This window comes from Polypterus senegalus, chromosome 3 (genome assembly GCF_016835505.1).
Source record: "Polypterus senegalus isolate Bchr_013 chromosome 3, ASM1683550v1, whole genome shotgun sequence".
Taxonomy (NCBI): domain Eukaryota; kingdom Metazoa; phylum Chordata; class Cladistia; order Polypteriformes; family Polypteridae; genus Polypterus; species Polypterus senegalus.
The window spans coordinates 296039534-296063672 of record NC_053156.1 but is presented as its reverse complement, the minus strand read 5'-3'; positions in this window follow the sequence as shown (position 1 = coordinate 296063672).

The following is a 24139-nucleotide window of genomic DNA, read 5'->3' as shown; positions in this document are numbered from 1 at the left end:
CTCTTTAATTTAATATTGTTCTTTATCAGTATGCTGCTGCTGGAGTATGTGAATTTCCCCTTGGGATTAATAAAGTATCTATCTATCTATCTATCTATCTATCTATCTATCTATCTATCTTTCTATCTATCTATCTATCTATCTATCTATCTATCTATCTATCTATCTATTTATTATATAATGCCTTTCACATCTATCTATCTATCTATCTATCTATCTATCTATCTATCTATCTATCTATCTATCTATCTATCTATTATATAGTGCCTTTCATATCGATCTATCTATCTATCTATCTATCTACTGTTGAATTCTGCTCTGTCCTTGTAATATTTCTATGGCACTATTCGATTGTATTGAGGACTACTTGTGTTGTATTCTATTGACCCCCTGACACCCACTGCACGCCCAACCTACCTGGAAAGGGGTCTCTCTTTGAACTGCATTTCCCAAGATTTCTTCCATTTTTTGGGGGGGGGGAGTTTTTCCTTGTCTTCTTAGAGAGTCAAGGCTGGGGGGCTGTCAGAAGGCAGGGCCTGTCAAAGCCCATTGTGCCACTTCTTGTGTGATTCTGGGCTGTATTAAAATAAATTGTATTGTATTGTGTGAGTCATAAGTAAGCTGTGTTCGTCGAACTCCTCTGTGATTGCTAATCATGTCATCTGATAACCTTAACAAAATGCAGGACCTGCAATCGTCACTTGAAGTTATGTAACATGACTCCAGCTGTAACTGAGCCGGACAGGGGGTGCAATGAAAATATATGGCAGAATAATGAACAGAAAAGCAAACATGAGAAAACCCCATTCTCAATTCTATATTTCCAGCAGCTGTAGTGCTGCCCACTAACCCAAGCCTAACCCTAACCATGGATCAGCACAGTCATTCACTGAATTTGTAAAGGGTGATGGGTGTCTCCATGGGTGAAGCAACTTGACAGAACAGGAAACACAACTGATGGCCTCTCCTAGCAGTTATGGGTAATACGGGACAAAGCTCACGTCACGTAAGCCCCTCCACCAAGGCCTTCCACCAGGGCACCAACTCTCAAGAGTGGTGGTCCCCAAATCGGCAGAGCCACAGCCACCACAGCTTCCTATCTACCTAAAGAGATAGCCTGAGCCTCACCCAGAGGCACACATCTGCTGACCTTTGACACCACTTCCCGATTTGTGTGGCCTCATTTAGGACAAATGGCCGTCCAGGAAAAAGCATTTCAGACACGACGGGAGGACACGGGAAGATATTAGCACTGTAAGACCCCCACCCCTTTTCAACCCTTTGTTTAACTTTGCGCAGCCTTTGATTGTGACGTTGTGTGTCCCTCAAGGGGGTACTGTACGAGCATGACGCTTTCAACAAGTAAGTGACAAGAAAGGTGCTCTATAAAACACAGGCGAGCTCCATATGTTTACTGCATTGTCCATATTCACTCAGGACTAACAGAAAATGGGGGGCAGAAGGACAACAACATGTGTGTGGTGGCCTATAGTAGGCTGACCAGATTATCGTGGAACCAAAACGGGTCAGAACTCATTAATCCTGTGAGTGTGCCAGCCACAAATAAAACTGAAGACCCTTTTCCCCCCATGGATTAGCGTGCGTCTTGGAAAAATTCACATGAAATTGAAGCGCAGGGTTTGGGTGGGGGGGTCCACCTTTTGCATTTCAGCTGTCTGGTCAAAAGGGACATTTTGTTCAATCCCAGAATGCCAAGCATAAAAACCGGATATCTGTTCACCTTACCTTTAAGAGAGTTTATTATCTCGACTGGGATTGGAATCAATAATCATCACGGACGGGATGTGCCTCCTCTCATGCTGTCCTTCCATTTTTGCGGGCAAGAATTCATCATCTATGCCAGTTGGGATGCCACTTACAGCCTGCATAGCCAACCATTACCATTGTTGTACAACACTGCAGTGCTTTTATACGTTGAGCCAGCCACTCGGGTACTTCTTTAATGAAAACACAAAAATGCTGACCGAGAAGGTTCAGTTTTCTGTAATCAAATAACAGAACGAGATGTTTCAGCCTCACATTCTGTTTCAGCATAGAGAAAAGATTAAGGGGTCTTTGTAAGAAGTCCGCTTTTGTAAGGCTACAAGGAAAGTTGTGCCCCTTCCTACTACACTGTTCTTCCAAAGAATTCATTTATCCATTGATATTATTGGGACAGCATGGTGGCGCAGTAGTAGCACTAGTTTGCATGTTCTCCCTGTGTCTGTGTGGGTTTCCTCCTACAGTCCAAAGACATGCAGGTTAGCTTTACTGGTGATGCTAAGTTGGCCACAGTGTATTGTTGGGGTGTGTTAGGTGTGTGCAGGGACGGCCATAACCTGTTTGGTGCTCTGGACAAACACCGCCTCTAGTGACTCCGCATGCCGATGCCCAAGATGCCACCCCCGGCAACGGCCCATGTCGCCCATATCACAAACCGCCATTGTGTGTGTGTGTGTGTGAGTTAACTCTGTGATGGACTGACACCCTGTCCAGAGTTTGTTCCTGCCTTGCCCCTTATGCTAGCTGGCATAGCACCAGTCCCACACGACTCTGGTCAGGACTAAGCAGGTTAGAAAATGACGTGACCTTGATATTATTGTTGAGCTATTGCCAGCTCACATTTGTCAACTCAGATTTACAAACATATGTAAATCAAATAAAACAGACTTAATCACGGCTTAGTTGAGCAAAGTTACAAAGTATAAATGAAGCAATACTGAAGCCTGTTGTTGTTCGCGGATGTCCAGGGGCCCTGCCTGGCCCAGATGGATGGAAGGACCAGGGTTGAGCATGTTTAGGGTATTATCTCCCCTGGGGCACTAGAGGGCAGCCAAACCCCGGTCACCATGTATTCCCGCAGGGCACGCTGGGAGTTGGAGTCCGCTGCAGCCCTGTTAGGTTCCTATTGTGTTGGGCTTTCACCCCACCCAGGAGTGATTCCAGACTTCGCTAACGGACCACCATATGCAGTTTAAAAGGAGCAGCCTGCCTTTGGTCTGGGAGCCAGAGTTGGAAGGAAGGGAGACAAAGCTTGCCGGGAGAAGTGGAGGTGAGAAAGAGAAGAAAAGAAAGGAGAAAAAGTGTGCCTTGGTGCTGCTTATTGTGCTGGCATTGCTGAGGAGGTGGGAAACGAGGGAAAGCGTTTCCCACTTTAAATAAAAAAAGTGTGTGTGCTGAACTTGTGTCCTGTGTCTGTCCGTGTTTGGTCTGGGGAGCGGTGCATCCTCTGCAGGCCACAGTGCATTTGTATATACAGGTAGTCCCCAGGTTACGGACATCCGACCTACGACTTACGAACGAGGCCACAGCTGCGATTCATGCGCCTCAGTAACTGCCGCTCCGTCATCTTCGGCCTGGGGGCGCTGCAAGTGGTGGCTGGAGGAGGGTGATTTCGCTGATCGCGCAGTGTAGTGTCCCTCGGGTGGCTCCCGGTGGTAAGCGGTGACCCGTGGTTCGTAGTCACCAGGGCCACAGCTATAGCTTGTGTGCAGGACGATGGTTCGCTGCCCGCCCACTACGCCACCACAGCTACTGCTCCTGACTGGACGCAGGCTGGATGGAGTGGAGTGGGATGTTTCACTGCCCACCCAGCACACACGGCTGGTAATGCTGCAAGCGGTGACCCGGTTGTGGCTGAACGGAGGCCATTGAGAGTGAACGGGGCGGCGGGGGGCAGCATTGTAGTGTGCCTCGGATGGCTGCCTGTTGAATTGGGGTTGGGAGATTCACTACCCGCCTTTGACCACACTGTGTTCGTTCTCGGTGGGTGGACACTGCAGGCAGCATACTGTAATGGAGGTGACTGTGAGGTGGGCTAGTGATGAACCAGCCCTCGCCACCCCCATTCGTTCTCAATTGTAAGCCTGCTTGTACTGTTACGCACATAGCAGGATGTTGTCTCTTGTCAGTACAGACGTGTTGACGACGGGTGCCTTCCTGCTGTGATAGCATGTACAGTGCTGTGCAGAAGAGCTCATCTTAACCTTTTGTCTTCACCTTTCAACAATGTCTCTGAAACACAAATCTGGTGATACAGTAAAGAAGAAGAAAACCATCACCATGGAAAATAAAGTAGAAATAACAAAAAGGTCAGAGAGACGTGAAACTCCATCACTCATTGGCAGAGCACTTGGTTACAGTCGGTCAACAATAGCATTTATTAAAATAATGGACCTGTTCCGACTTACATACAAATTCAACGTAAGTACAAACCTACAGTCCCTATCTCGTACGTAACACGGGGACTGCCTGTACTGCCCGAAGCACCTATTGCAATAGCCATGTCTGTCTGTCTACCTGTCTGTCACAAAACAGCTTGGCTCTCCGTGGGCCAGTTTTATTGAGACGTGGCACACTTATTATTCTTCAAGGAAGAAATTTGTCAAGAGAGTTCAATTTCCTTGTCAGATATCTTGAACAGATTGCGCTCTACACAGTTTTAAAAATTTTATAATCTTCCATTGAAGAGTATTGGCAAACTTTCAAACTTGTCTCTTTTAAAACAAAGAGACGTTCTGTGCGACTTCAATTTTGGGTTAGTTTACTGTTTCAGTTCTACCTTGACAGCTGTAATGGTGTCGGAAAATCTTCCATTTTTGAAGTGCCTGCAGACTGTTCCTATGAAATTTGAATCATTTTGCTCCAACAAATCAGGATGAGCTGAATTTTCAGGAGTTTAATTACATGCATTGCAAGCGTTCTTTTGTATTGTACCAGTAATTAATGAATCTGTTCCAGTTGCTTTTTAACCTGGGATTGGAAAGTAAGTACAGATACCACAGAACCTCTTTAGTTCACTGATAACCTGGGAACAGATGGACGCCGTAAGGCTAAAAATTACAGAATTAGTTTACAGCTAGAGAAAGGAAGGAGTGCGGAACTACTTAAACAATTTGATCAGAATTGTTCATTATCTGGAAGAGACAGCCAATCAAATGTGTGCTGCGTCTCATGTCCCAAAACACCACATGTGTGTTTCTTAACATAAATACGGCTCATCTGCTGAACCAAAATGAAGAGCAACGACAGAAGGGCGACATAGGAAGAGATGTCAAAGGTCAAGAGACGTGAGATCATCTGATTTGTAACCGATGTATAATGGCGATTGCTAAACCGAAAGCCACCCAGGACAACATCCTCCCCTTGACACTTCTAATATACAGTAAGCTTTTTTGTATCCAGACTTTTAGCTATTTTATTTTCTATTATATTTTCTTCCATTTGATATCGTCCATCCATCCATCCATCCATCCATCCTCTTCCGCTTATTCGAGATCGGGTCGCGAGGGCAGCAGCTTAAGCAGAGATGCCCAGACTTCCCTTTCCCTGGCCATTTCTTCTAGCCCTTCCAGGGTAATCCCGAGGCATTCCCAGGCCAGCCGAGAGACATAGTCCCTCCAGCATGTCCTGGGTCTTCCCCGAGGCCTCCTCCCGGCTGGACGTGCCCAGAACACCTCACCAGGGAGGCGTACAGGAGGCATCCTGATCAGATGCCCGAGCCACCTCATCTGACTCCTCTCGATGCGATGGAGCAGCAGCTCTACTCTGAGCTCCTCCCGGATGACTGAGCTTCTCACCCTATCTTTAAGGGAAAACCCAGACACCCTGTGGAGGAAACTCATTTCAGCCGCTTGTATTCGCGAGAAAAATCAACAGTACTTGGCTGTAGAGTGAATATATATGTTCATTTTTATCTGAGCCTCATGGACTCCTTGAAACCCATCCATGGACCCCCTAGGGGTCCATGGACATCTGGTTAAGAACCTCTGATCTAGAATGACTAAAATAATAAAAGGGTACCAAGTGTGAGTTCGATTGCTACTAGGGTTTATCAAGGCTATTGATGTCGATCCTCAATAAGTAGATCACTTGCGGTAAAATTAAGACAGGGTTTGGTTAGTGTGGCTTCTAACTTAAACAGTTGTGCTTTTATGTGTCTCAACGACATCAGCACGTTTGTTAGCGCTGAAAATAGCAAATCCCTGTGTAGAGAATCTTATGAAGAACTCGGCTGACCCGCCTTTTAAGGCGACCGACTTTTAAGTTGACCACTTCTTAAGGCAATTCAATATGTAGATCAATTTGGTATTTTATACAAACTCATTAATTTGGTTATATTGCATTTGAGCGGTATTACTTTAATACTCTTAGTTTCTGTTATTTTTGTGATGAAATTTAAACTTTTTTTTTATATTGAGGTCGCCCTTTTGATCCCTCCTGATATTCACTACGCGGTGAGGCATTTGTACTCCATCAACATTAATTATTTCCAGAGACATCATTTTGTCTATTTTTCCAGCGCATCGCGCACAAAAGCAAGGGAACGATTGGAGCACCAGAACTCTGCTCACATCATGTCGCTTCGTACCGCAAGCTGCAAGTAGTAAGTCTGTGATAAGCGGAATACCGCTACGCTTTCCACTCACGGGACGGAAGGACAATCCCGACCGCTTTTATATAGTAAGAAAGAAGAAGAAGATATCGCACAGTCTGGAGTAGAAAATCATCTTTTACCTGGAAAACGAAACTACAAATCCCATCGTGCATTGCAAAATGGACGGGGCGTGTGTGATGTTGCAGAGTGACTGGCAATTGGCCAAATTCAAAAGTGTGTCTGAATAGGATCACTATGTGTGTGTGTATTAAATGTTCCTGGTAACTCTGAACAACTTTAGAATAATACAACAGCAGTTACACACCCTTGCATATTTTGTAAATTTCCCTCTTCTTCACCTCCAATAGCTGCTACTGATGGCAAACAGATCCCCAGTACAAGCCAATGAAACAGCAGCAGACTGCATGAATGGGTAGTAAGTTACTGCCACTGGCTGCTTGCACATGGGACAGCGATCTTCTATCGGCAATTACAGACTGGCATCAGCAAGCTGTTTCTGCTTTATAACTGGGCACAAGCAAAGGAGAAGCAGTGCATCAGTATTTCACACATCCCGAATGTTTTAAGTCATAACAGGTAAGTTAAATAATCTTACTAACTGAAAAATTATAAACTGTAAGCAAGTTTATTAAAGAATTATCTAGATATGGAAAGATGGAGTGGTGACTCCGACGCTAGGCAGTCGGAAGGTTGCCGGTTCAAGTCCAACAAATGCCAGAAGATTCCCCTCCGTTAGGCCCTTGGCCAAGGCCCGTAACCTGCAATTGCTATGTCCTGGTTATGACGTTAATCTGTATCCAGTTGTGCAAGCAGGTCCTCCAACTTACAAGGAAGAATTCAGGGGTTGGTGGCAGGATTGGCACTCCTTCCACCATAAAAAACTTCACACTGTTCCACTCCATTCAAATTAGTGTGGTGCTGCGGTGCCATCCTTTGTATGATTGTACCCGGGTCTTAATTTGGGATCCTGAGGTGGTTTGTTGTGTGGTGGGTGCAGCATGTCGCTGTATCTGTGCCTGCTTCCAGCCTCTGTGATGTGTAAGTTATTGTGCACAGAGTAAATAAACATTAGCTCTGATTGGTATGGTGTTAAAGTAGTCATGTTTTTTATTTTAAATTTGGGGACCCCAGGAATGCACTTAGCCTTGCCTTGGCATGCCCACAATTAAATAAATAAAGTGAATAAAGCAACCCACCTAAATAACCCCAATGGAAATAATTAATTATTTAACACAGAACAAATTAAACCCGACAAAACATTAAGCACAAAACGATCAACGGCAAACACTCGCATTACGGTTGAAACACAATCCGGTTTAGCAGATGCAGATGACAATAACAAATGAAATGAAACCGCCGTGAAAGTTTTGCTCCTCAAATAAAGAAGTCTTCCAACCCTGACAAAGTCATGCAAACAAACAGGCACAGGACAAGAACATAAAACCATAAACCCAGTTTCTTGGGAGCCTCTCTCATGGAATCACCTTCAAGTCACAAAGCAACAACAGATTGACACTTTTCTTGAGAACGCTGTTTCATTTTGGCCATTTTTGACCCCAGAATTGATCATTAGAAATGCTGGTACTTTTCATCAAGCATTAATTTCCATCTTTCCTAAGGAAACTAAGGACTTACTACAATGTGCATCATACAGTCCAATCTCACTCCTAAATAATGACGTTAAGATACTCTCCAAAGTACTAGCTAGAAGGATTGCGAAAGTGCTTCTTTCTGTAATATCACAAGACCAAACTGGATTTAATAAAGGCAGACACTTAACTTCTACCCTTCAACATTTGTTTAAAATAATATATTCACCCATTAAATCTAACACCCCAGAGAGCTTCTTATCATTAGATGCAAAAAAAGCATTTGATATGGTTAGATGGGACTACCAGTTCATCACATTGCACAAATTTAGGTTCAGCCCAAACATATACGAATGGATCAAACTACTGTATACCAGTCCAGAAGCTTCAGTTTGTATTAATAACATTACTTCAGACTACTTCAGACTAGAACGTGGTACTTGACAAGGACGTCACCTATCACAATTACTTATTGCAATCACCATTGAACCATTGGCTGTTCACTTTCGAAACACATCAGAGATAAAGGGGATTTTCAGAGAAGGACTTGAACAGAAGATATCACTATACGCAGATGTAATCAGAATATAAGTTTAATGTCACTGTGCTCTGTACAAAAATTATTTCATAAGTCCACTCACATGTACAGGTCAGGCCAAAGTTACCACACAGGGGCTCTCAGCATTTAGAATTGCTTGGCCAAGCATAGGACAAGACAGACAAAGACAGCTGGAGGAATGGATAGTCAGCCTAAAGACAGCTGTACAGTAATCCCTCGCTATATCGCGCTTCGACTTTCGCGGCTTCACTCTATCGCGGATTTTAAATGTAAGCACATCTAAATATATATCACGGGTTTTTCGCTGGTTCGCGGATTTCTGCGGACAATGGGTCTTTTAATTTATGGTACATTCTTCCTCAGTTTGTTTGCCCAGTTGATTTCATACAAGGCACGCTATTGGCGGATGGCTTAGAAGCTACCCAATCAGAGCACGTATTACGTATTAAATAAAACTCCTCAATGATATACGATATGCTTCCCGCGCGGTGCTTCATTGTTTGCTTTTCTCTGTCTCTCTCACTCTCTCTGACATTCTCTGCGCCTGATAGAGGGGGTGTGAGCAGAGGGGCTGTTTGCACAGAGGCTGTTTGCTTAGAGGATACGGACGCTACTCTACAAAATGCTTTATCGCGGTGCTTCGGCATACTTAAAAGCCCAAAAGCACGTATTGAGCTCCTGACGGTGCTCGTTTGAAGAGAAGATATGTTTGCATTCTTTAAATTGTGAGAAAGAACTGTCATCTCTGTTTTAGATAGATAGATAGATAGATAGATAGATAGATAGATAGATAGATAGATAGATAGATAGATAGATAGATAGATAGATAGATAGATACTTTATTAATCCCAAGGGGAAATTCACAGTATTAGTCTTGTCATGGAGCACAGTTTAAACTTTTGACTAAAGGGTGTTATTTCATGTCTAGAGGGCTCTAATAATGCTAACAGTGTGGGAGAGTTTATAAGGACTTAAAATATATAAAAATAACCATACAAACATATGGTTTCTACTTTGTGGATTTTCACCTATCGCGGGGTTCTGGAACGCAACCCCCGCGATCGAGGAGGGATTACTGTATACTATTTTGTCCTCTGTTAAAAGTCAGCACAAAATCTTCTTTTCCTCGTTTGTAAATGGACTATTTGCCGACGTGGGGGCCTACACGTGAAGGAACCAGTATAAAAGACTTGGACATCAGCCAAATACTTTGAAGCCGACGGACGGATGGGTGATATCATCATCCGTCCTGAAAAGCCTTCCAGCGCAGCGACGAAAAATGGCAGACTTAATACACTGAGTTCCCACCTGGGTAATCGTCTTGCTATGGCTTCCTTCGTCTTTAATGCCACATAAATCGTCATTAAAGAAAACTAAGTTATTTTCTCTTATGTGACTCCTTACCGCCGTATCACTATGGGAGAGATATCGCCTTTTAATATTATATCTATTGTGAAACTAGAGGGCGCTGTAGCTCCTCAAACCTTGCAGACAAAACACGTTCAAGACACCAGGTAAAAGCACTAATAATATTTTAATTTTCTTTTTTCTCATATTGTACCACAGTGCACCAATTACCACAATAAACAATCATAAATCAATAATAATAATAACAACAACAACAATAATCCTCCTCTCCTCCCAGCAGCTCCGTCACACTCCCTCCCAACTCCGGCTCAGCTTGCTGGGCTTCCCAGAGTCCTTTATAAAGTCCGTGACCCTTCTGTCCATGTGATTAACAGCACTTCCGGGTCAGATGCAGACTTGTATTTTTCATCAGCCCAGAAGTATTTAGAAATAGAAACAAAAGCCTCTGTGTCTCCCTGCAGAGTCCCCTAGTGGCACCCATGGTATCCAGCAGGGCTGTGGAGCCAAACTCCATTTTCCTTGATGCCCTGCGGGAATTCAGGGCACCTCCATGTTGCAGGGAGGACTCCATCTAGCAGCCTGGATGTTTTGGACGGAAGTTAAGCTGCCGGCCATCTCTCACACTATATAATTTTTGGTTACTTAAAACACCGCAATTACAACAGAACATATTCCAACTAGGGAGCTATCGCCCCCTAAAGGAACAGCAGATGATATGGTACTGTATATATCTGACCCACAAAATTTGGTTCCGGTAGTCCTAAAAGTATGATCATATTTTCAAAAGATATTTGGATTCAAAATCAATTTGAATAAAAGTGTGCATTTTCCAGTGAACTCTCTTCATATCTATCTATTTTCAGGGATGCCAGGGGCCATGACCCGGCCGGGACGCCATGAGGGACCAGATGTGGGTCTGTGCCAACCCTGGATCACGTGGGGGTCATCTTCCTGGTTGCTTTGGGGGTACAGGGCATGGAAGCTCCACCCTGTTGGGGCCCGTGGTCACCGCCAGGAGGCGCCCAATGCCTTGGGACCTGTTACCCCAGCACTTCCGCCACACCAGGAAGTGCTGGGGAAGATAGGACGGCATGGAAGCGGCAATCCTCCACAATATATATATATATATATATATATATATATATATATATATATATATATATATATATTGTGGAGGATTGCCGGCTTTCCATGCCGGTCCGCACCCCCAGGCCGCCAGGAGGAGCTCTCCCGAGAGCAGGATTGTGCCCCGAGGTCCAGCAGGGCCTTATGGACCTTGTAGTGTTTATACACAGCCCTGCTGGATACCTTGGGGGCCACCAGGAGTCGCTGTGGGGGGGCGTATGGGCTCTTTTGTACCCTATGACCCGGGAGTACGTCATGGTCACGTGATAGGAAGGACCGACGTGCTCCCGGGTTAAAGAAAAGGACTGTTTGCCCTGACCCGGAAGGAATAAGGAACTGTGGACTGTTGGGACAGGAACACCTCCAGGTCAGGGGCTATAAAAGGACGGTGCCTCAGTCCAGACACTGAGCTGAGCTGGGAGGTAGAGGAGCAAAGTGTCTGGGCGAGGAGGAGTGTTTATTATAGTATTGAGTATTGGATGAGTAGTGTGGAAGGTGCTTGGTGCACTCTGAGTCACAATAAAAAGTATTGGATTTTTACCCGTTGTTTGGAGTCATCCCTGAGGGTTCAAGGGTGCACGACTGCCCTACTGCCACACTGGCGTAGCCGGCAGGATTCTCTGGCCGTCTGTTGGCAGAGGACCTGCATCAAAAACAAATTTTGTGAGGGCAAACAACCCTCGGTCGATTCCCCATCTTTTCACGGAGGTGCAAACACCACCCGCTACCGAGAAAGCTGCAACAGTGCTTGCCATCCCGTTCTGCAGGGCCTGACGGACTCCGAGAGGACCTGGACCTACCTGACGGGGAGCGAGGAGGACCGTGTGCTGCTTCGGGCCGAGTTAACCCGGGGAGCGCATCAATCGGGACACGGACCGCTGTCGAGCGCGGCGGCCTCCCTGGACAGTCCGGGGGTTCCGCCATCCGCTACGGAGGGAGCTGCATGTAAAACGCCCGACATTTCGGGCATATTTCTTTAATGTTTTGCAGACGCCCACCGAGAGACTTGCAGCGGTGCCGCGACTGAATACCTCGTGCTTCAGCAAAATGGCCGCGGCTCCCAGAAGGCAGGCCAGGACGCGAGACAGCTACCGACAGCTCCAGTCGACAACAGACTGGTCACCCTCGGTGAATGCCGGGATGGTGGAGGTAACCCAGAGTCCTCCGACGAGGCCGGTCGTCCCCTGACGGGTCCGAGCCTCCTGGAAGGGGAGGGGGAGGCGTGCAAAGCAGCGCCGATAAAAGCCGGCAATCCTCCACAATATACATATATATATATATTGTGAACGATAGGGGGCGCCCTCGCTCCCTTGAACCCCTGTCCACGACTCCAGACACCAGGTAAAAGTCCTCAAGTTGACTTTATTTTTCTCCCACAGTGCACAAAGCACACTTTCCACCACAATACTCATTAACAAACAAATACTCAATAATAAACAATCCTCCAGCTCCCAGACGCGTTGCCACCCTTCCACCCAGCTCAGCTCATTGTCTGGGAGTTCCCATAGTCCTTTTATACCTCCTGACCCGGAAGTGTTTCTGCCCAATAGTCCACAAGTCCTTATTCCTTCCGGGTCAGGGTAAATAGTCCCTTTCTTCAACCCGGAAGTCCGTCGCTCTTCCTGTGACGAACCTCCGGGTCACAGGGCACGAAGAAGCCCTCGGTCCTCCCTGCAGCTCCCTCCTGTGGCCCCCACGGCATCCAGCAGGGCTTTGCATAAAAACTCCAATGTCCATGATGCCCTGCTGGTCTTCTGGGGACCTCCTCGCTGCAAGGAGGGCTCCACCTGGCGGTTTAGGGGTATTGGCCGGATAAACGGCCGCCATCCATTACAATATATATATATATATATATATAGATATATATAGATATGAGAACAACACTCATATCAAAGACAAAACAATTACATTAACAATCATTTATGTTATTTTTTAAATTTTTCCTTTTCTTTTTCATAACTTCTTTAACACACTACTTCTCCACTGCGAAGCGCGGGTATTCTGCTAGTATATATATATAAAGGCGATACCCCTCCTACAATGATACGGTGGTAAGAAATCATGTAGGAGAAATAACTTAGGTTTAATGTCGGCTTACGCTGCATAACAGACGAAGGAAGCCAATAACAAAACCCAGTCCGGGAATGGAAGGGTGCCGAGATGTAGAGTCTGTTGGTGTCGTCAGTGCAGTGGAAGTCATTTTCAGGAACAGTGGTGGTATCTCGCATCCGTCCATCGTCTTCAAAGGTGTTCTTGGCCATTTTCCAGGGCTCTATACCATTTTCTACAAGTGCAGGGCCCCCCTTTAGGCGAACTTGCAATTTCAAACAAGTCAACGGAGCTTCAATGAGGACACAATTCCATGCTGACTTAACATTTAGAAATAACACACAGCATCTCTCAGTCTTACTGCACGCTTTCCAGTTGGTCCAAACTGTCTTATGTCATATTGCTTGCCTAGCAGTTCTTTGTGGTGAACCCCTGGATCTGTGTCAGCTGTGCATGTGAGCAGGAAAAAGCTGATTTGTAAGGTGGATTTGCACAGAGCACAGTGACATATTAACCTTAGGCTTATTACAAGTAGCAAAATGGATCACTAGAGATGTTGGTGATGTGCCATCTGTTGGAAGACAAATGCAATGCATGCGCCTCTGGTGTATGCCATTTGGTATGGAATTTGTGAAAATAGCATTAATGTTTATGATGTGCCATCTGTTGGAATGACAAAGACACAGCAACCAGACGGACACATAGATACACAGACATGTAGAGACTTATTTGTATTAATAAAATGAATTACTAGAAATGTTTGTGATGTGCCATCTGTTGGAATTACAGAAACATAGCAACTGGACTGACGCACAGGCAGACACTTGTTCATGGTATTAAACTGGATGGATTAATTTGCCATTTTGGCCCATCAGTCTACAGCGAATAACTCATAATGACAAAATGAAATCAGAAAAGTTTGCAAATTGGTTTAAAAACTGAAATCTTGCATTCCTTGAAGTATTCAGAGCCTTTGCTCTGGTGTTCAGGTGCCTCATTATGTTTGCTTCAATTTGCCACAAAAATATTTTAAGAACTTGATTGGAGTCCACAGAATTGTCTGGACGCCGTTTAGAAAAGCACACGTGTGTCCCTGTGTGTAGAAGGTCCCATAATTCACACTGCGTGTCAGGACAAAACCCAAGCCCTGAAGACCAAGGAACTCTCTGTGGACCTCCACAATCAAATTATGGTGAGGCAGAGATCAAGGAATGGAGGTGAAAGCTTTGAGTTTTTCTAGGAGCACAGTGGCCCCAATGACTGGGAAACGGAAGAAGTTTAGAAGCACCAGGACTCATCCTAGAGTTGGCCATCTCTCCAAACTGAATAACCGAGCAGAAAGGTCAGGGAGGTGACCAAGAACCCAATGTGTCCCTCTAACGGAGCTAAGAAGTCCTCTGCTGAGATGGGAGAACCTGTCCAGGCCCATGTGCACCAATGCATAGAAGGTCCACAATTCACGCTGCATGTCCAGGACTTGTTTTGTGCTAAGTCAGAGGTGCTCCCTGTAGACCTCCACGGTCAGATTGTGGTGAGGCCGACAGATCAGTTGAAGGGGGTTCAGCCATTTCTAAAGCTCTCCTTCTCTCTCTGTTTCCAGGCACCGTTTTCTTACAATGCCACCTCCCATCATGCCTACAGGAAGCCCCTCGAAGAACTCGGCGGTGGCAGAGGACAACTGCCACTCGGACATTTCCTGCATGTTTCCCTAATTTATCGAAGATTTACAGCTAACAGGATGTGCCGTTTCACGTCTGCATTTTTCACGGTCGGGTCTACAAGCTTCTCCTTTACCTTAATGGACACCCGTCGACGTCCTGCTCAAAAACAAGAAATTAAGAACAAAACAAAGACATTCCAGGACCATGGGGGGGTCCCTATGGCTTAGCTGTCCTTGCTGAATAACCCCACTGAAGGTGGATAAGGGACCCCTCGCCATTACCTTTGGCATTGTAGATCAGTGTAGACAGGTATTGAGGTTTGGCTTCTCATTCAGATTGTTCAGACATTATAACCGCCATAAAGGGTCTTACGAAGCAGTCAGCCATCATGGCATGTGGTGTTGTGCCAACAGACTGTTACAGGACCAATAAGTGGCTTTACTGTTCCCCCATTATTAGCTCAACCGTGTAAGTGTCATTCATTTGTTTTTTTAGTGCCCCTCACATGTAAGCAGGATACCAAAACACTTTGCAAAGTACCTCAGAAATGGCGCAAGATGTGAGCTCAGTGTGGCTGCACCCAGGATGGGTAAAGTGGACAATAATTAGAAATGGAAGTGTGTCTGATGCTGCAGTAATAGGCCATGGGTTCAATAATTCAAGGTTCATTTTATTTGTCACCCGACCTGATTATGTGCAGGAATAGCCAACAATAAAAAGACGAGAAAAACGTCGAGAACGGGCAAGGAATAAACAATCAAGCTGTGATGCCCTGATGCCCGTAGCCATGGGCACCACCCCAGTTGGGGTATCTAGTACTTCATAACCGAGTATGGACTGGGACAAGAGAGGACACAATAACAGAGTTTAAAGGTGTGAAAAAAAAGTGCAAAAAAGTGCAACTTCTGTATGGACATTGTAGTTCCAGTAAGAACAGTACGCTGCTATGCTAACAACAAGCCATGGGTTACAAGTGACATCAAAGGCCTTTTGAACCAGAAGAAAAGGGCTTTTAAAGGCGGTGATCAGCAGGAGCTCAAGAGCGTGCAGAAGGAACTCCGAGTCCAGCTCAGGGCGGCGAAAGAGCAGTGCAGGAGAAAGCTGGAGCAGAAGTTGCATAACAACAGCATGAAGGAAGTGTGGGATGGGATGAAGATCATTACTGGCTGCAGCTTGAAACGGGGTGCCACCATCGAGAGAGAAATGGAGAGAGACATGAACAACTTCTTCAACAGGTTTGACCACCCTAACCCACTCTCACCTCAGAGTACTGCATCCTCCAACCATCCTTCTGCTGATACCAGCAAAGGAGAGACATCCCCACCCATAATTACAGCAGCCCAGGTGAGCAGAGAGGTGAGGAGACTTCGTGCCAGCAAAGCAGCGGGTCCAGATGGAGTATCGCCACGACTGCTGAAGGCCTGTGCGTTGGAACTGGGGAGTCCTCTACAGCGCATCTTCAACCTGAGCCTGGAATAGGGGAGAGTCCTGAGGCTTTGGAAAACATCTTGTATCACTCCAGTCCCAAAGGTATCACGTCCTAGTGAGCTGAACGACCTTCGGCCTGTCGACCTGGCGTCACATGTGATGAAGACCATGGAGAGGCTGCTGCTTCACCACCAGGGCCACAGGTCCGCCCTTGACCCTCTGCAGTTCGCATACCAGGAGAAGGTGGGAGCGGAGGATGCCATCATCTGTATGCTACACCGATCCCTCTCCCACTTGGACAGAGGCAATGGTGCTGTAAGAATTATGTTTCTGGACTTCTCTAGCACCTTCAACACCATCCAACCTCTGTTCCTTAGTGACAAGCTGACAGAGATGGGAGTAGAGTCATACCTGGTGGCATGGATCATGGACTATCTTACAGACAGACCTCAGTATGTGCGTCTTGGGAACTGCAGGTCTGACATTTTGGTCAGCAACACAGGAGCGCCGCAGGGGACTGGACTTTCTCCGGTCCTGTTCAGTCAACATACATCGGACTTCCAATACAACTCGGAGTCCTGCCACGTGCAAAAGTTCACTGACGACACTGCTATGGTGGGCTGCATCAAGAGTGAGCAGGAGGAGGAGTATAGGAACCTAATCAAGGACTTTGTTAAATGGTGTGATTCAAACCACCTACAACTGAACACCAGCAAAACCAAGGAGCTGGTGGTGGATTTTAGGAGGCCCAGGCCCCTCATGGACCCCGTGATCATCAGATGTGACTGTGCAGAGGGTGCAGACCTATAAATACCTGGGAGTGCAGCGGGATGATAAATTGGACTGGACTGCCAACACTGATGATCTGTGCAAGAGAGGACAGAGCCGACTATACTTCATTAGAAGACTGGCGTCCTTCAACATCTATAATAAGATGCTGCAGATGTTCTACCAGACGGTTGTGGCGAGCGCCCTCTTCTACGCGGTAGTGTGCTGGGGAGGCAGCATAAAGAAGAGGGGCGCCTCACGCCTGGACAAACTGGTGAGGAAGGCAGGTTCTATTGTAGGCACGGAGCTGGACAGTTTGACATCCGTGGCAGAGCGACGGGCGCTGAGCAGACTCCTGTCAGTCATGGAGAATCCACTGCATCCACTGAACAGGATCATCTCCAGACAGAGGAGCAGCTTCAGCGACAGAAACGTCACCAACCTGCTCCACTGACAGACTGAGGAGACCCCACACTATGAGACTCTTCAGTTCCACCCGGGGGGTAAACATTAAAATTATTTAAAGTTATTGTCTGTTATATCCGCCTCACACTCTCCACCCTGCATTTTTTAACTTGCATTGCGTTTTTATCACTCTTTAATTAATATTGTTTTTATCGGTATACTGCTGCTGGAGTATGTGAATTTCCCCTTGGGGATTAATAAAGTATCTATCTATCTATCTATCTTTCTTTAAAATATGCCAATGAGGCAAGCCATGAATCGGTCATTGGTTAACAGAGTCATGAGGAGTGTAATAAATATCTCTATTATAATAAAAAGATCTTGGGAGGAGAGACAAGACGTGACTTTCTCAGAGAGACACTTTCACGTCCTGCGAGATGAGCCTTTGTGCCAAGAGATGTAACCACGCACGGGGCCAGAAGTAAAAGACAAAGAGTAGATGAAAAAGTAGAAAGTCGTTAAGAATTCAAAAACGTTGGCACGGTACACATGCAGAGCAGGTTAGAGATAATGGAGGTAGGAAAATTCGAAAGTCTTAAAAAACTGATAGTAAAGATCACATTAGTGCAAACAAATGGAAATTATTGCTCTGTGAAATGACGGAACAGCAAAAAGAGATTGACTATATTGTTTGGAGTTAAACTTTAAGTCAGAGACTTGTAGGTCGTCTAATTCGTGTTGCCATCAGTTTGTGTTTCTTCCCAATGAAGAGGCGTATCCGCGAGAATTAAAAGAATTGTTGTCTGGTGAAAGTGAAATCCACATACGCTGCCACACTTGGGTCACAGAGCTGCACAGAAACACAGGAGATTTTAGAGACAGAAACGTCATTCAGACACTTGAAACAAACAGAAGTCTCTTTCAGGAGTGAATCGAGCTCCATGTGTAGTCGGAGGGGACAGCTCCATCTCTCAATGAAAAGAATAGAAAATCTTCCTCTTCTTAGGGGTGCGTCTCAGGAGCGGGACCCCCAACAGGAATAGAGGATGTCTGGGGGAGAACAGAGACAAGGCAGCTAAACAAAAGGACAGCTGCTGTACAGGCTTTTAAATGTTTGAAGCGGCGTGCGAGATGGAGATCACACAACACAGCAGCAGCTGATCGAGCAAAGAGGAGGTAAACAAAAACCAGTATTTGTGTCCCATTGTATCACCGTTTAAGAGGGGGTTTCTTAGGAGCGACCACGTCTTCTTGGGGTGCGTTCAGCCCCCCTCTTCACAACACAAGTGGCAGAGACACAAAGTGGCTGGTGTGTAGTGCAGGCCGGGAGGTTTGGCGAGAGAAGAGAACAGGGGGCAAACCCTTTAGTATATATACTGTATATATATATATATTGTCACACACGTGCGCATGGGAGGCAGCTAAAGGGCTTGAGTGAAGGCAGTTCTGAGGCAGGCCGGGATGTGGCAGAGTACACTGACTCTTTTTCTCCCTTTCCTGTAGACCATTCCTGGGAGATTCCACCTGGCTCTCTTGACGTCATTTCCGGGACCGAGCCAATGCAAGTAGACCTTACCAACTCCGGTCCCTCTGATGTCGCGCCCGGGTGTGATCCAATGATTGAAGACCACGTGCCCGATCCTTATGACCTCACTTTCTGTCTTCCCCTTTAAAAGCCTGCCCTGTTCCCTCAGTTCTGTATTGGACTCGGTTTTGAGCACAACAGTTCTACCATTTAAAAAGACGATTTGCAGCCAGGATACCACATTATACGGGTGGCTGCCCCAAACCTTGCAATGTCTCATTGTGTGATTTGTGACTATATATATATATATATATATATATATATATATTGTGAACGATAGGGGGCGCTCTCACTCCCTTGAACCCCTGTCCACGACTCCAGACCCCAGGTAAAAGTCCTCAAATTGACTTTATTTTCTTGCCACAGTGCACAAAGCGCACTCTCCACCACAATACTCATATAAATCACAATAATTATCAATAATCCAATCCTCCAGCTCCCAGACGCGTTGCCACCCTTCCACCCAGCTCAGCTCATTGTCGGGGAGTTCCCATAGTCCTTTCATACTCCTGACCCGGAGGTGTTTCTGCCCAACAGTCCACAAGTCCTTATTCCTTCCGGGTCAGGGTAAATAGTCCTTTTCTTCAACCCAGAAGTCCGTCGCTCTTCCTATGACGAACCTCCGGGTCACAGGGCACGAAGAACCCCTCGGTCCTCCCTGCAGCTCCCTCCTGTGGCCCCCACGGCATCCAGCAGGGCTTTGCATAAAACTCCATTGTCCATGATGCCCTGCTGGTCTTCTGGGGACCTCCATGCTGCAAGGAGGGCTCCAAATGGCGGCTTGGGGGTATTGGCCGGGATAAATGGCCGGCCATCCTTCACAATACATATATATACACATACAGTAGGTATAGAAAGGAATCCCCTCTTTGAAATATTCCCATTTTTTTTTGCTTTCCAGCTTTAAATGAACACACAAACTAATATTTCTTCCCAGCTTTACTTGCTCAATGCAACCTCTAACATCCCAGTGAAAGATATCACAGCTACAGTTCAGAAGAATAATAAAAAAATCAAAAACAAGAAATCCTGAGATTAACAAAGGATCCCCCCCATGTCAATGTCATTTTGTTGACCCCCCTTTGGCTTTAATGACAGCCTTGAGTCTGTTGGTTCTTCTCTACCAGCTTTGCCCACCTGGATTAGTCATGTTTGCCCCGCACTCTTCTTTACAGTTGAACTGTTCAAGTTCGGTCACATTGGATGGTGAGTGTTGGTGGTCTGCTATCTTCAGATCTTTCCACAGATTTTCAGTGTGATTCAGGTCTGGACTCTGACTGGCCACACCAGGACATCCACTTTTTTCTCCTTCAGCCACCGTGTGGTCCATTTTGCTGTGTGCTTCGGGTCGTTGTCGTGTTGAAAGGTGAACATTCTGCCCATCGTCAGCTTTCTGGCCAAGGGTAGCAGGTTTTCCCCCGTGACCTTGTAGTTCGGATATAGCGGGTTGGACACTGACTGACTGACCTTGTGTATTTATATATATATACCACCATACCATACCATACCATATTTATTTATTGTTACAACTGACCGAAGTGCTGTACAGTTACAACAAGCAGGACTAAAAGCAAAATATTAAAAACAAACATTAAGAGAGAATTAAAACAGAGATACTAAAAACAGGTCAGAGGACCAAATAAAATAGAGAAAATAGCAAAAGGCAAGTGGAAAATGAAACAGGTTAAGAATGAAAAGCCAATGTGAAGAAGTGCGTTTTTAGGCGAGATTTGAATGTGGCGACTGAAGCGGCTCGCCTAACCACTAAGAGCCTGGGTGCCCAGACGGAGAAAGGCCTTTCACCGCGAGCTTTAAAACGTGCCTTGGGAACGGTTAGGAGCAGCTGATCTGCAGATCTAAGAACACGAGGGGGATTGTGACGATGGAGCAAGACACTCAGAGAGGCGCGGGCTAGACCGTTTAATGCCTTATAGGTGAGGAGGAGAATCTGAAAATCGATTCCGAATCTAACTGGCAGCCAGTGTAGGGTTTTTAAAATCGGTGAAATGTGTTGGATTCTGCTACTTCCAGTTAGAAGCCTTGCAGCCGCATTTTGAGCCAGTTGGAGTCTAGAAAGAGCGGCTTTACTGATACCAAAAAGGCAGGAATTAGAGGAGTCGAGCCGGGACGTAATGAATGCATGGATTACTGATTCCAGGAGGTGGTCAGACAGAATAGGCTTGAGTTTGGCGATTCACCTGAGATGGAAAAAGCAGGATTTTACTGTGCTGTTGACTTGAGCATCCATATTCAGGAATGCATCCATTTTGATTCCAAGATTGGAGACAGACGAAGTTACTGGAATGGAAAGAGAAACGAGGCCAAGGGGTGGAGCCTGTTTGCAGTCGGGACTAAAAACAATGACTTCGGTTTTTGAATCGTTCAGGTGAAGGAAGTTTACAGCCAGCCAGTCCTTAATGTCAGATAGGCAGTCGAGGAGAGGTTTGGTGGAGTCAGTTGGCTTGAGGGAGAAATAAATATATATATATATATATAACACATGTCGCGTACTCCTTGCATCATTTGACAGTAAACTATTTCAGCCATTCTATGATCTGCTTCTTGCATCTGAAGAGGGCACCTTGGCGGATGTTTGCCGACTTGCAGACCAACCACAAGCGTTACCTGGTAGGTAACCACACATACAGTCAGATTGTGATTCAGACTATGACTGCCATGAATATATATGTGTGTGTGTGTGTGTGTACCAGCCGTCCCCAGTGGCTCTGCCCATGTAGAAGTGAAACAGGACGGCCCTGCCCGGCTCCCCACTCCTGATGTCACGCTCTCCCCTTCTCTCTCAGAGTGAATGAATCGCTCCTGCAAGCGAACTGAGATACTTATTGTGATGAGAGAAGTGGTAAAATCTACCGGAATGTTCAAGCAAATTACAGAGAACAACCCGATCCCAATCCATTAAGTAGTTCTCTCATTCGCCAGCTCAGCAGAACGTAAGGTACGCCCCGAGGCGGACGCATGCGTGAGTAAGGAGGGCCCCGCCCCCCTTTCCCCTCCGTCTCTCCCTCAGATCCGCGCAAATAAGTCGGCACCGTAAGCGAACTCTGATTCTTAACACAAAGAGAGAAGTCGCAAAATCATCCAGAATGTTCAAGCAAATTACAGAAAGGAAGCCGATCTAAATCTGTTAAGTAGTTCTCTCGTGAAAAGCAGACAGACAGACAGACGTTTGACTGAATATATTTAAAACCCACTATCTTGTGCCGGCGGATTTTTGAAACTTTTCTTCTCACAGGAATTTGACGAAGTCCCCCAGAATCAGAGTGCAGTTGCTAAGCTCTTCAGGCTTCAATGGGAACTCTCGGATTGCCCCTCCGTCCACGATACCGTGTTAGCTTGGCGTTGAATACGCCTGGCAGCCGCTGAGCACAATCTGGGCTCCTGGATGTGATAACCTCTGGCCTTTATGGCTCCGAGTGCCTTTGATGCTCTCTTGGAATTCCTCCAGCCGTTTCCATGCTGGGGGCTTGGCACTGTAATGCCATCTGAAGTGCTTTCACTGCCTGCTTATATAATTCTAGAACCAGTTTAATTGAGAGGTATTAGAAGGAATTAAAGGAAACACCCGTCTATTTAGGGTGTTCCTAAATGACTTGATTATGCCAGAGACGTGAATGTCAGTCCAGTCTAATTATAGCTTTCACGTCTGAATGAGAGAAATGCCGTGAGGTGTAATCCTGCTGCACCTGAAGGAGAAAAACCGGGCGACATCGACAGCACCAACTGGTAAGCAGGCTCATCAGCAGACCTCTCTGATGCAAGAAATGCCAGGGTCCGGGGGTTAAGTTGGGCACCTGGGATCAAAGGATACAGTGGATTGAGAGAGGCGTCAGGCCCCTACACTTTCTGCACACTTGATTGTGTTGTAGATTTCATTTGCCGTTTTGATCATCACTCATTAATTCATAATGACAAAGTGACAACTTGTGTGCAACGAAAGGTTTACAAGTGTATTAAAAATCAAAACCCGCAATCCCTCCTTCATAGAAGTGTTTGGATCCTTCATTCACTTGTTTGTAGGAGTCCCCTTTGGCAGCAATCCCAGCTTTGAGTCTTCTTAGGTGAGTCTCTACAAGCTTTGCATACCCGGGTTTGGACAGCTGGTCCCATTCTTCCTGGCAGATCATCTGAAGCTCCATTAGGTTGGATTGGAATTGACTCTGAACGGCCATCTTCAGGTCTCTCCACACTGGCTGGGATGTGACTGGGCCACTCAAGGACACTCAGAGACTTGGTGTCTTGGCAGGATGCTTCAAGTCATTGCCATGCTGAATGTGTGCCGTCGCCCCAGTCTGAGGTGGTGTCCACTCTGGAGCAGGTTGTATTCAAGGACCTCTCTGAATTTGGTTGTGTTCATTCTGGCCAGTCTTCTTGTCTCTGCAGCTGAGAGGTGCCCCCTTACTGTAGAATGATTCTGCCACCCCCATGCTTCACTGCAAAGATGGCATTAGTCAGGTGAGAAGCAGTGCCAGGTCCTCTCCCGCAATAGTGCTTGGAGTTCTGCCCAAATAGTTCAACTGTCTCATCAGATCAGCTTATGCCCTCAGAGTCCTTAAAACTGTCATAAGCCTTCAACCCGAGTGGCTTCTGCTTGGCCATTTAACCACAAACACCCGATTGATGGAGTGCTGCTCAGATGGTCGCCCTTCTCACAGATTCTCTCATCTCAGCAGAGGACTTCCGAAGCTTTGCTGGGGTGATCAATGGGTTCATAGCCACTACTCTAACCAAGGCCCTTCTTGCCCAGTCACTCTTTATGGCTGGGCAGCCAACTCTAAGAACAGTTCCAGTAGTTCAAAATTTCTTCCATTTCACAATTATGGAGGCCACTGTGCTTCTGGGGACAGTCAGAGCTTTAGAAATGGTTTAATATTCTTACCGTGATCTGTGCCTCACCACAGTTTGATCATGAAGGTCCACAGAGAGTTGCTTGGACTTCATGGCCACAGCAAAGGGTCTGAATACTTCCAGGAATGAGAGATTTCAGTTTTTCATTTGTAATGAATTTGTAGACATTTCTGAAAACATGTTGTCACTTTGTCATTATGAGTTATTGAGTGTAGATTGGTGGGCAACAAATGGAAAACGGATCCATTCAAAGTTACTTCAATATAGGGTGGTCCAGATCTAATTATGCAATTTTCATTACGCTATAACTTATTAAGTTTATTAATCCGAGCCTGTATT